The following is a 13,805-nucleotide window of genomic DNA, read 5'->3' on the forward strand; positions in this document are numbered from 1 at the left end:
TTCACAGATGTAAAGCGCTCTAGGCATGGCAATTCAAGCACTTCAGTCCACAGGTGTAAATCACTCTTGGCATGCCAAATCAAGCGCTTCAGACACAGATATAAAACGTTCTTGGCACGGCAATTCAAGCGCTTCAGTCCACAGGTGTAAAGCGCTCTTGGCACGGCAATTCAAGAGCTTCAGTCCACAGGTGTAAATTGCTCTTGGCACGGCAAATCAATCGCTTAAGTCCACAGATGTAAAGTGTTCTTGGCACGGCAATCAAAGTGCTTCAATCCACAGGAGTAAAAGGCTCTTGGCACAACAATCAAAGTGATTCAGGCCACATGAGTAAAGCGTCCCCTTAGCATAACGAGCATAGCGCTTCAGGCAAGACAAGTAAAAGCTTGGTATTATAAGTAAAGCGCTTAAAGTTCAATGAGTAAAACCTTTTCGGCCAAATCATAGTTTTCATTGTTTTTTGGAAAGCATAATGTTAGAAATGGGGTTTTTGGTTGGCAGTCAGGTTACCCTCTGTCCAAGCAAGAACCCTCACTCTAGTCAGGGTAAGTCACAGACAATCCAAATTATCCTGTGCCCACCCTCTGATAGCTTGGCAAGAGCAGTCAGGCTTAACTTAGAAGGCAATGTGTAAAGCGTGTGTGCAATAAATCATACAATAACACAATATAGCACCACAAAAATACACCACACAGTGTTTAGGAAAATATATAATATTTATCTGGGTATTTGCAGGTCAAAACGATCAAAGATGCAATATGAATTTGTAAAGATATCACTAAAAAGTGATATGAAGTGTCTTAAGTCTTTAAAAAGTAAACAAAGTCTCTTTCAAGCACAAAGTACCTGGTTTGGAGTGGAAAATCTCCGCAGAGAGCCGCAGAAGAGGAGATGCGTGGAAAAATGGTGTGTGCGTCGGTTACGCCCCTTCACACACGGACTTGCGTCGCTATTTTTCACGAAGGGAGACGTGCGTCATTCTACGGGAGAAAAAATGGTGTGTGCATCGATTTGCCCCTTCACACACAGACTTGCGTTGTTACTTTTCACTCTGGGAAGATGTGCATCGTTTTCCGGCATGCGGACCGTCGCCTTCTATGGATCGCGGGATTACCAGATGTCCCAGGGTCTGTGCGTGGATTCCTCGGCTTGTTATCCGGCTGTGCGTCGTTCCAGGAGGCTGTTAGTGGAATTTTCTTTCTCACGGCAGGCGTTGCGTCGATTTCATTTCTGGAAGTCGGGCGGCGTTGTCCATGCAGGGCCGTGCGTCGAAGTTCCGGTCGCACCGCAGGCGTTGTGTCGAGCGGCATCTCTCTGGGTCGGCGTGCAGTGAATTTCTCACCGCGGAGCAAGCTGGGCGTCGAATTATTTGGCACACAAGGAGTCCAAATGAAAAAGAGGCAAGCTCTATCCAAGCCCTTGGAGAGCACTTATACAGCCAGACAAGAGTTCAGCAAGGCAGCAGCCTAGGAAGACCCATTCAAAATGCAGATGTATGCAAGTGAGGCTGAGTACCCTGTGTTTGGGGTGTGTCTGAGTGAATGCACAAGGAGCTGTCATCTAAACCTAGACAGACGTGGATTGTAAGGCACAGAAAGATTTAAGTGCAAAGAAATGCTCAGTCAGCAGGATTTTGTATTACCATTCTGGCCATACTAATTATGACCTTCCTGCTCCTTTCAGATCAGCAGCTGCCACTTCAACAATGTATGATGGCAGCCCCAATGTTAGCCTATGAAGGGAGCAGGCCTCACAGTAGTGCAAAAACGAATTTAGGAGTTTTACACTACCAGGACATGTAAACTACACAGGTACATGTCCTGCCTTTCACTCACACAGCACCCTGCTCTATGGGTTACCTAGGGCACACATTAGAGGTGACTTATATGTGGAGAAAGGGGAGGTTTAGGCTGGCAAGTACTTTTAAATGCCAAGTCGAGGTGACAGTGAAACTGCACACACAGGCCTTGCATTGGCAGGCCTGAGACAAGGTTAAGGGGCTACTTAAGTGGGTGGCACAATCAGTGCTGCAGGCCCACTAGTAGCATTTAATATACAGGCCCTAGGCACATATAGTGCACTCCACTAGGGTCTTACAAGTAAATCAAATAGCCAATCATGGATAAACCAATCAACAGTACAATTTACACAGAGAGCAGATGCACTTTAGCACTGGTTAGCAGTGGTAAAGTGCCCAGAGTTCAAAAGCCAACAACAACAGGTCAGAACAAATAGGAGGAAGGAGGCAAACAGTTTGGGGATGACCCTGTCAAAAAGCCAGGTCCAACACATAATATGTGAAAAGCATATTTAATTCTTTGAGATTTTCTAGGTCATGATCAAAGGTTTATGTTATGAATGCATAGATGTTACAGGATTGATATTCTGAGTATGATCATAGTCCAAAGCTCTTGCCATCTCTTGGTTCTGATTTCCATGATGATCATAGTCCAAAGCTCTTGCCATCTCTTGATTCTGAGGTTGTAGTTTATTCTTGCTCCATGATTCAAAGAAGAGGCTTTGCCCTCATTTCAAAAGGGGTCTCCATCTGATTTCACGGAGAAGCATTTAGTCAAGAGTCTATTGATGAGTTATATTTCTATGAAGGACTAAGTGCATATTTGTTTGAACCTTTTCTTTCAGATCTCTCTCCCTGCTGTTCCCTACCCAAATTCCCTCCTCCCCCGACTGGCTTCGTCATAACTCTGTGCTATAATAACTTTCTGAGTTGGTGATGTCGGAAGGCGGGCCTTTTGTTCAGCAACGTGCAGTTCCAGAGGAAAGGACACTGTGACAGTCTTTGATGGGCCTGAGACTTCACAAACAGGGGGCAAGCCAGCACGCCCTTGGAGAACATTTTTAGGCAAAGGTAGATGCCAGCTCTCCTTCAGCACAGGCAGAGAGCAGCAGGTCAACAGCAGAGCAAGGCTGGCCTTTCAGGTCAGCAGTCCACAGATGAGTTCTTTAGGCTGCACAGCAGTCCTTCTGGCAATATGCAGATGTAGATCCAGCAGTATGATGCAGGTACAAAAGTGTTGCTTTACGTGGGTCACAGACCCAGTACTTATACTCAAAAGTGACTTTGATGTAGGGTATGCCTTCAAATGAACTCTTTGCAGTGCACAAGGATCCCTTTCAACCCAGCTCTGTCTGCCAGACTGTCTGTGGGGGGTAATCAGTCCATTGTGTAGGGTCAAACTACTACCCTTTGAAGCGTAAGTGTGAGCCCTCCCTTCCTTCCTGCTCAGGAAGACCCATCAGTTTGCATATGAATACAGATGCAGTTGAGTGTCCTGTGTTGTGGCTGTCTGGAGGGAATGCCCAAATGTAGCTATCACCCAGCACAAGTGTGTATTGAGGACAGGCTGTCAGGCACACAGAACAGTCACTGAAGAGAAATGCCCACTTTCTAAAAGTGGCATTTCTAAAATAGTAATGTTAAATCCGACTTTGCCAGTAAAGAGGATTTATCATTACCATTCCAATGATGTGAAACATGAAGTAGCTACTCCTTTCTGATCAGGAATAACAGCTTAAACAAATAGTAAGCAATTTCCAATGTTGGCTCATGGGACCTCACAGCACTAAAAAATTACTTTGGGCATTTTTCCCTACCACTTCATGGCCTGCCCTTTACTTACATAGCACCCTACCCTCCTATGGGCTACCTAGGACCTACCTTAGAGGTGACCTATATGTGATAAAAGGCGAGTTTAAGGCTTGGAAACTGCACACACAAGCTCTGCAATGGAAGGCCTGATATATGTTTAAGGGCTACTGAAGTGGATAGCACAATCAGCATTTAATCTACAGGCCCTGGGATATGATATACCACCTTACAAGTAGCTCACAAGTAAAATAAATATGCCAACCTTGTATACACTAATGTTATCATATTTAGGGGAGAAGCACATGCACTTTAGAGTTGATCAGCAGTGGTAGAATACTCAGAGTCCTAAGTCCAACAAAAAGATACAGTTCAAAAAGGACGTAAAAGGCAGAAAATTCTGGGGTAAGACCACCCTAAGGATGCCAGGTCTAACAGGTGTTTTAATTGCGGTTTCCAATTTAACCAGGCGGCAATTCTGTCCGCACAGCCTCATATGCCCTTATTATAGAGATAAGCACTTTATTACAGGGCTGCATTGATAAGCACTAGCCCTTTACTGACTGGCTGTATCTCTTAAATACGAGTGACTTTTGTTGAGTTAGGCTACTCTTTTCAACTTTTGTGTATAAAAATTATTGCGATATGTTTTCCAAAGCTCATTTTCTGTTTGAATGTTTTTGTACATTCACATATCCACAAAATGTCTCCCTTCATCCTTGCTGTGAAATCGATCCCCAATTTACTAGTCTTCACACACAATTTTGTGAAAATAACAGTGCTACGCTGTGCTGAGTAAAACACTGTGCACAGCCATTGTTTAACAATAGTCACACATTGAAGAAGTCATTGTCCATCGTCATGCAATAAAATACCATGTTCACTTGACCCTATGAATTCTGCTATAGTGTAAAGGCAAACCATCCGAGTCTTGCATAATGTTTGTGCTCAAGCTACATCACCCAGTACACCTTTCTACATGAAAATCACAGCAGTGGTGTAAATCAAATGATTGGGCTGCCTGCAGAATGTGATGAGAGCCCCATGGATCTCCTATATATTAATTGGCCTTGTGACCAATGGGCCCCTGAAGAGTGTGGGGCCAATAAATTGTAGCCCCCCACCCCCATCTGTGTCTTGGGTCTATAGGGGAGAACATTAGTCCAGTGGATCATAGATTCTGTTCTTGGAATTTTCATCCTGCAAAGCATACTATCTTATCATCCACTGGGGTTCAGGATGCCATCAGCATTTTAAGCCCTGTTATTCAACATCCATCTCCACCTGGCAGTTATTGACAATTGTCAGGATCACTTGAATGAATTAGGTAACCTGAGAGTTACTAGGTGTTGCCTCAACTCTAGGAAACAGCATAAGAAGCTTTCAGGCCCTGTTTAACTCGCAGGTAATTGTAATTGCCCCAAAACCGAATTCCTGCTCCAAATGGTTGCAGAGTGCTAATCCTGTTTCAGGGAAAATATTTAATACAACTCACCAGATCCGCAGTGGACAGAGACTTACCTAATGAACAGAAGTGAAAAATACCTGAGTATGTTTAGCTATGAACAAATGTGAACCATATAACAACTGCAATGAAAGTCTTGCACTGGCTGTGAATTCTATATGTTTAACTTTCTGCACAGAGGCTACTAGTTACTGATAATAAACATAGTTTATTATCCTTTGATTGTTAAAGGATTTGCAGTGGTTACTGCTGGCGGGGAGGGGTGCAATGCTCTCTGCCACTGATTCTGAAGACTTTTTGTTCGCCAAATCAAGAGTCTGTGTTTTCCTAAACAAAATTAAATGGTCCAATGTGCAGGGAGGTGACTTCCTGGTGTGTGAATGCAGGTTAGCATTTCCTTTGTGTGGTATAGAGGACACAGGCAGGGAAGATAAGTAGTCTTCTTGCCCTCAATACAGTGGGACAACTGTCATGGTGAACTAGCAGTCCTCTCGCAGATTGCATTCTGGTTCAAAACAGGAGGAGGCAGTGGACACCCCGCCAAAGGCAGCTGAGTGATATTTGTGACTCTTACTTGAGTTGGGAAACCACAGGGTTGGCAAGGTGGTGGACCACCAGTAAATGTTGTTCCTCCTCCTCCACAAACTTTAAATAAGCCATAAAGAGCTAGATGTAACAAGCACCTGGTTTTCATTTCTTAAATAGAAAATTTAAAGAAATCGCTATTAAGAAATGCAAAATGGGATGTATGAAAATTGCGATTCGGTAATAGAGATTCCTGTTAGGAATTTGCAAATTATATAATTCAAATCCAATTGCGCTGGGGGCCTTTGATGCACCCCAAAAAATATTTGTGGACAGGTGAAGCACACACATGCGCTAGGGCATGTGTGTGCTACATGTCATTTAAAAAAAAACATTTTTTATGCATTTTTAAAAATTGCACATGCTTACCACCAAACTTCAATTTGTGCTAATTACATTTCCTAAATGCCAAATTCACATTTAGGAAATGCATGATACATGTGCACTGGTAATCGCAAGTAGGTATTCCTTATTTGCTATTAACTATTTAGGGAATCACAATTTGCGATTCCCTAAATGGAGTCGCAATTTCAGGGAATTGCTATTTTAGCGATTCCTTGAAATTGCACTGCGAATGCCTTTCATATATTATGAAAGGCATTTTTGCATTCGCAAACGGTGGAATTTTGCGATTCGCACCATATGCGAATGCAAGAAGCTTTGATACATCTAGCCCAAAATGTTCTATGATTTTATGTCAGATCGTGGCTTGTGTGTCTTTCTGCTAAAACTTTTTAAAGCCATTTTCTACGAGTTAGTGACTTAAAAACTATAAAAAGAGTAAAACATACTCCTAGCTCCTCCCCGATATTAAGAATTAAGCATTTATATTTGTGAGCTAGATACGTTTTGGTTCCCATAGGTGACAAGATAAACAGAGCAAACAAAACCAATTGAAATATTACACACCAGCACCACACACCTTGTGGTTTCTTTCAAGAAGCATGGCCAATTTACACAAACTATTTATGTTGTGTCACTACGTAACAAGGTACAAGCTTAGGAGGCAGAGACAAAGCTAAGTGAACTGTGGAAAGGCACAAATAGTGCATGCACGTGTTCATATCAGTATTTACATACTTTAGAACATTAAAGACAGATCTGTTAACTTTACCAGACTTTGATTCTATTTCTTAGTTAGATTCCTTAAGCACAAAGGCTATCTCTGGATGTGGGTTTCTTGCTCATTGTACCATGGACTAAAGCTGTACCAAAATGATGAAAGACAACTGTTTTTATTGCAGCAGTATATGCAATGATTTGCTTATAGTTAATCTATGTTTGTAGAGGAAAAACACATGATGGACTGGGATGTGACCAATAGTAATTATTAACGTCTGAGACTAATTCAAGTAGACCACTCATCTCTTTTTGTTTTTCTCAGTGGGTACAAGTGTGATTGCTGTTTTTGTGCCTATTGATTTTTTGTGGTTCTTGTTTCTAATGTGGTGGCAGGTGGTGTCACTGCTGTAATTCCTGCTGTTGCTGTTGTCTCAACTTTGGTTACAATTGCGGTCAAATCTCTTGTCTCTGCAATTCTGTCAGCTGTTGTTGCTGTCATTGTCCCTGCCATGGGTACAACTTTCGTCACTAAAGTGTTTCTGCTTTGGTATTTGCTGCAGCTGCCATTACAGCTGTCGTGACATGTGGTGTTGCTTCTGTTGTCCCTTATGTAGTAGCACATGTGGCTGCTGATGTGGTCCCTGCTGTTTGGGCAGCTGTTGTTGCTGCAGTACTTGTTACTGTTGTGGCACAGGTGTTATTTCTGCTGCTCTACCTGCCGTTCGAGAAGATATTGAATTTTCAGTGGTTCCTTCTGTTATTATAGTTGTGGTTAGTGCTGTGGTACCCCTTATGTGCCTGAAGCTATTGGTTGTTTGTTTATTTATTTATGTATTTATGTATTTTTGTGTTTATTTGTTATGTTGAAAGTGCACTGCTATTTAATAAAGGGCATGCTAGCTCTGTACAGGAATTTAACCAATAACAAGCCTGTAAGTAACTAGGGAAGCTGAAAAAGCCAAAAGCAAGGTGTTAACCATTTTCTAAAAGCAATCAGGGAGAATCATAGGTCAAGCAGAAGGGAGTTCCACTATTTTGCCACCAAACAGCAGAAAGACCATTACCCCATTCGGAACCACTAAGTTGGCACCTAAAGACTTAAGAGTATGTTTAGGCTGATAAAAGCGAGACTTGTGTTTCAGATAGATAAAATAAGATTGTTCTCAGCCGTATAGGTATAACACAAAACTTTAACTATTCTAGAGTTCTAGATTGAAAGACAGTGTATGTTTTTTAGACTGAGTCACAGATTAATTAAAGAGAATTTGAGTACAATGCATGTAGAAGCATTGTGAACAAACCGCAGATGCTTGATAGGAAAACCAGGCAATCCTAAATAAATGGAGTTACCATAATCTAGTTGAAAAATGACTAGAGACTTGATAGCCATTTTCAAGCTGAGTCCAGAAAAGTAAAAACTAATTTCTTAAGTGTCTGGAGCATAGGAAAAAACATGTAGCTGCTGTTTTGTTTACCTGGTTAGAGACAGAAAGTGTATGATCAAAAACATTCCTGAAGTTCCTTGCCTGAGAATATTGGTGTAGGGCCAAGCTCTGCAGGCCACCAAGCATCAGATGAGATTGTTGCTTGGCTACCAAAAGGAACTCCCCACTCAAATGTAGGCATTTAGTTCAAATACACCCAGTAACTGCTGACATAAAGGAGCAAACATTTTCCCTGGTACTAATAACCCTATCAGACAGTGACACCAAAATGTGGGTGTAAGCGTGGGGCATTGGCTACACCTCAAACGATATAATAAGTGAGGCTAAAGGGGAAACATAAAGATTGATGAGAGTAGGGCTCAATGGGGAGTCCTGAGAGACTCCATAGTTTATGAACATTACATCAGAGCAGGAAGGCAGCATAACAGCTAAGGGCTGATTTAGAGTTTGGCGGCTGGGGTTACTCGGCCACAAACATGACGGATATCCTGTCTGCTTTATTATGATTCCACTATGACCTATGGACATCGTAATGCGGTGGATGGGATATCTGTCACATTTGTGATAGAATAACCCCTCCGTCAAACTCCAAATAAGGCTGTAAATCTGGTTAGTGAGGAAAGATTTCAGCTACTTCAGAGCTGGATCATAGATGACAGTTTCACTCAGCCAACTGATTAGGGTAGAATGTGTTTGACAAAGCGGTTTATTGGTTGTTGGGGAGTGAGGTCCACTACAAGTAATAAAGGCACTATCTTCTTAGGTCTAGAGTGTGGTTTTGTGTGCACTGGGCAGTCTGCTGCCTGGCGGGAGGGCTGGTTTTTGCAGAGCAGTTTGTTGTAGCTGGGGATGGCGATATCTGGTTCTGTTGCAGTGTTTGCCCATGTTTCGGTGAGAAAGGTGATGTCTGGGCAGGTGGAGTCCAGCAGGTCTCAGAGTTCTACTGTGTGTTTCTGGAGGGAGGGTATGTTGAGGAGGCTGCAGTTGAGGTGCTGAGGGTGGCTGTTTGATGGTTCTGTGGCGGAAGGGTCTGGTGTTTGGTGTAGGGTGAGGGTTTGTGGCAGTTGAAATAAGAGAAAAGTGCATGGTCGTGCACTCACCCAATAATGCTTGTGCGCACGCAGAACAAGGTGCATGGTCGTTGTTAGAAATGGGGTCTTTGATTGACAGTCAGGTTACCCCCTGTTCCAGCAAGGACCCTTACTCTAGTCAGGGTAAAAGAGAATCACCCTCAGCCAACCCCTGCTTACCCCCTTGGTAGCTTGGCAGAGCAGTAGGCTTAACTTCAGAGTGCTAGGTGTAAAGTATTTGTACCAACACACACAGTAACTTAATGAGAACACAACAAAATGACACAACACCAGTTTAGAAAAATAGGAAATATTTATCTAAACAAAACAAGACCAAAACGACAAAAATCCACCATACACAAGTCAAGCTATCAATAAAAATGCAAAAAGAGTCTATAAGTAGTTTTAAACACACACTAGCGCTGCTAGAGTGACAATGTACCTGGTGTGCGTCATAAATAACTCCGCACGGCGGTACTTGAGTCAAAAATCCAGCCGCACGATGATCCGAAAATCCCGCAGCGCAGGTTGTGATCTCCCAGCCTCCGTCAGCGATGCTGCACGTCGTTTCTCCTACTCCGTCCGTCGATTTTTCAGTCACGTTTCCTGCGAGCATCGTTTCTCAGCTGCGGAGCCGGCGGTGCGTCATTTTTTCAGCCGCAAATCGGATTTGCGTCAATCTTTTCCCCACACAGCGCTCTGTGCGTGGATTTTCTTCTCTTTAGGCTGCCAGCTTCTCCTTTCAGGGTCCCAGGAACTGGATGGGCACCACAGGGCAGAGTTGGAGTCTCTCCAGAGACTCCAGGTGCTGGCAGAGAGAAGTCTTTGCTGTCCCTGAGACTTCAAACAACAGGAGGCAAGCTCTAGATCAAGCCCTTGGAGATTTCTTCTCAAGATGGAAGGCACACAAAGTCCAGTCTTTGCCCTCTTACTCTGGCAGAAGCAGCAACTGCAGGATAGCTCCACAAAGCACAGTCAGAGGCAGGGCAGCTCTTCTTCCTCAGCTATTCAGCTCTTCTCCAGGCAGAGGTTCCTCTTAGTTCCAGAAGTGTTTCTAAAGTCTGTGGTTTTGGGTGCCCTTTTTATACCCAATTTCTCCTTTGAAGTAGGCCTACTTCAAAGTAAAGTCTCTTTGGAATGTGAAATCCTGACTTGCCCAGGCCAGGTCCCAGACACTCACCAGGGGGTTGGAGACTGCATTGTGTGAGGGCAGGCACAACCTTTTCAGGTGTGAGTGACCACTCTTCCCTCCCTCCTAGCACAAATGGCTCATCAGGATATGCAGGCAACACCCCAGCTCCCTTTGTGTCACTGTCTAGTGTGAGGTGCAACCAGCCCAACTGTCAAACTGACCCAGACAGTGAATCCACTAACAGGCAGAGTCACACAAATGGTATAAGCAAGAAAATGCCCACTTTTTAAAAAAGTGGCATTTTCAACCACACAATCTTAAAATCAACTTTACTAAAAGATGTATTTTTAAATTGTGAGCTCAGAGACCCCAAACTCCACATGTCCATCCGCTCCCAAAGGGAATCTATACTTTAATCAGATTTAAAGGTAGCCCCCATGTTAACCTATGAGAGGGACAGGCCTTGCAACAGTGAAAAATTAATTTAGCAATATTTCACTGTCAGGTCATATAAACCACATTATTATATGTCCTACCTTAACCATACACTGCACCCTGCCCTTGGGGCTACTTAGGGCCTACCTTAGGGGTGTCTTACATGTAAGAAAAGGGAAGGTTTAGGCCTGCCAAATGGGTACACTTGCCAAGTCGAATTTACAGTTAAAACTGCACACACAGACACTGCAGTGGCAGGTCTGAGACATGATTACAGAGCTACTTATGTGGGTGGCACAACCAGTGCTGCAGGCCCACTAGTAGCATTTGAATTACAGGCCCTGGCACCTCTAGTTCACCTTACTAGGGACTTACTAGCAAATCAAATATGCCAATCATGGATAAACCAATCAACCATACAATTTACACAGAGAGCATATGCACTTTAGCACTGGTTAGCAGTGGTAAAGTGCTCAGAGTTAAAAAAACAACAGCAACTGGTCAGAACAAATAGGAGGCAGGAGGCAAAAAGATTGGGGATGACCCTGCATAAGCAAAAAAGTCCAACAGTCGTGCACTCACCCAATAATGCTTGTGTGCCCACAAAAAAAAGGCACTTGTGTGCATACAAACACACACAAGCAAACACACATATAACATTTCTCATCAGGAGCCTACCCACTAGTATTAACGCAGAAACAAAACATACGTCTGGTAACCTTCACAGATGATGAATCATTTCTTTGCTTCAAAAGTTCTAAACAGAACAATAAATAAACAGTAATGTAGTGATGCTTAAAACACAGATTTGTCAGCCAAAGAGAGACGTCTCCCAGAAATGCTCAACACAGATATAAAGCATCGGAAGAAGTGGAGGGGATATTAAAGCGGCACGGTAGGTGAGGTGCAGCACAGCCAAAGAGAACCTGACAAAAATCCTTAGGAGGCTTTTATGTAACAAGAATTACGATTTTTGGTAGCAGTCATCTGAAATGGCAGCAAACGCGGAATGCATGTCAATGAAATTTCTAAGTACTTAGGTGCTAGTTCGAATAACTGTGAATGGAAAAAAGAACGTATTTAAAAACATAAAAGCACATTTAAACATCACATGCTTACTTCCTTCGTACATTTTATAACAATACATATATAGTGCTTTTCACAGGAAAACGAATAGGTCATGATTAACTAATACACCGCCAGTATTTGTTTATTCTAATTTCTTCAGATTCACGGACCATTTTGCATTCACAGCCGACATGCATGGATTCATCTGTCTTACCTCTTAATAAGAATGTTGCAGTTTTGCTTCTAAATCCCCAAAACGCAAGCCCAATTTCACAGCGGCTCTGTTGAAAACTTTTCTTTTTCCGGGGCGCCAATTGAAAGCTGTTTTAGCTCGGCTAGACGGAGTTGCTAAGAAACAAACTATTTTGCCTCGAGGTACCAAAGGGCAGGGAAGTTCCTTGGGGGGCCTTGGAAGGCAATTATATCCATTCAAAACCGTGAACTGCAGGACGGAAACCTAGCAACAAACCCACACATACCCTTTCATTGTTTGAACTGTCGGACAACAAGAGAAGCTTGGCAAACGAACAAGCACGTGGAACAAGAACAACATCACGAAATAAAAGCACCGTCAGTCAGCAGAAGCAAGTTAAGCAAGGGACCTGACCCAGCAAGGCTGCACAGCACTGCCCAGTTAAACTGAACACGCCTGAAACAGTCATTTCCAAAGCAAATCGGTTTGGCCTTGGCAGTGGGTGCGATCATTATTTTTATTATTTATTTGTTATCGCCACAAAAAAAAAAAAAAATGAAAAAGAGGAAAGAAAACAAACCAAAGCTGAAACATATGCTTGCAATAAAATCTTAAACATGAAAAAACAATTGGGTACTTAACGGGTATGGAGATACTTTTGAGCTTTAATCCATTTCACTAGAAAATATGGGGACATATTTTAGAGCCCCTAGCGCCATTCTTACGGCATTTTTTTATGCTAATGTGGCATTAGAAGGCCAAAAACGCTGTGCCATATTTACAAAGTGGCACAATGCATGCATTGCACCACTTTGTAACCCTTTACTCTTCATTATATCTGTGCCAGGCATAATGTATGCAAAGGGGATGTTCCCTCGTTAGGGGGTAAAAAAAAAGGCACATGGAAATCTAAGAGATTTACTTGCGCCATTTTTTTGGTACTTCTAATGCCTGCTCAGAGAAGACGTTAAAAGGAGCCATCCATTGCTTACAATGGGCCTCTATGTGCTTTGCAGGATTAGCGTCAACATTTTTTACGCTAATCCTGCAAAGCGCCATACAAGCGTCAAAAATTCAGACGCTAGTGCCCTAACTACCGCCATGGTGCGCTATATTTTAAATTCGACGCACACCTGGTGGTGTTAGGAGGGTGTTAAGGAGTGCAAGGAAAGTGCCTCTGCCCTGTGTGCAGTGCCATTTGTCTTAAATATGCCCCATGATTCTTCTATGGGCAAAGAAAAAGTGCTTTTGGCTTTAAATTTCTGTAACTTCAATGTAGTTTAAACATGCATTGATGACAAAAATTAAATTGCAATAGTGAATCGAAAGAAAAGGCACTGAAAAGTGAAAGTATTGGTCCTCCAGCCCTGATATTGAAATGCACTTTTTAGGCAGATGTGCATGTGTTAGGAGTATGAAAGCCAACGGCTCAAATGGATACACCATGCCCAAAGCTGTGTGTTCCTGTCGGCAGAAACAAAATGCAAATGACAGTTGCATAGAGCAAGCTCATCTATGCATGTATGTATGTGTGGACTTTTAATATATGATCTTTTTTAATTATTTGAGGCTTTTGAGAGAGCTGCCTCTATGCCAGACGTAGAAATGGAAAACATGAAAAGTACAAAATGAAAGCTGGAAAAGTATGCATTTTTAAATTTATTCCTCCATCTGGGTGGAAAGGCAAGTGGCTTGGGTGAGAATTTGGGTGAGAATGGACACAAGGTTTCCCCTGTAAACTTA

At 42.8% G+C, this 13,805-nt stretch overlaps 1 protein-coding gene across 2 annotated transcripts in view; it reads right to left on the reverse strand.

Annotated features, from left to right (window-relative positions):
- The window catches only part of C10H7orf78 (chromosome 10 C7orf78 homolog), a 135,990-nt gene extending 123,680 nt beyond the window's left edge, over positions 1 to 12,310 (reverse strand). The window contains exon 1 of one of the 2 annotated variants that reach the window (XM_069211823.1): positions 12,084 to 12,310. The gene's annotated coding sequence lies outside the window, so the exon portion shown is untranslated. The remainder of the gene's footprint in view (positions 1 to 12,083) is intronic. The other variant, XM_069211822.1, reaches the window with a different exon arrangement.
- Positions 12,311 to 13,805: the final 1,495 nt, after the last annotated feature.

The sequence above is a fragment of the Pleurodeles waltl genome, chromosome 10 (genome assembly GCF_031143425.1).
Source record: "Pleurodeles waltl isolate 20211129_DDA chromosome 10, aPleWal1.hap1.20221129, whole genome shotgun sequence".
NCBI lineage: Eukaryota > Metazoa > Chordata > Amphibia > Caudata > Salamandridae > Pleurodeles > Pleurodeles waltl.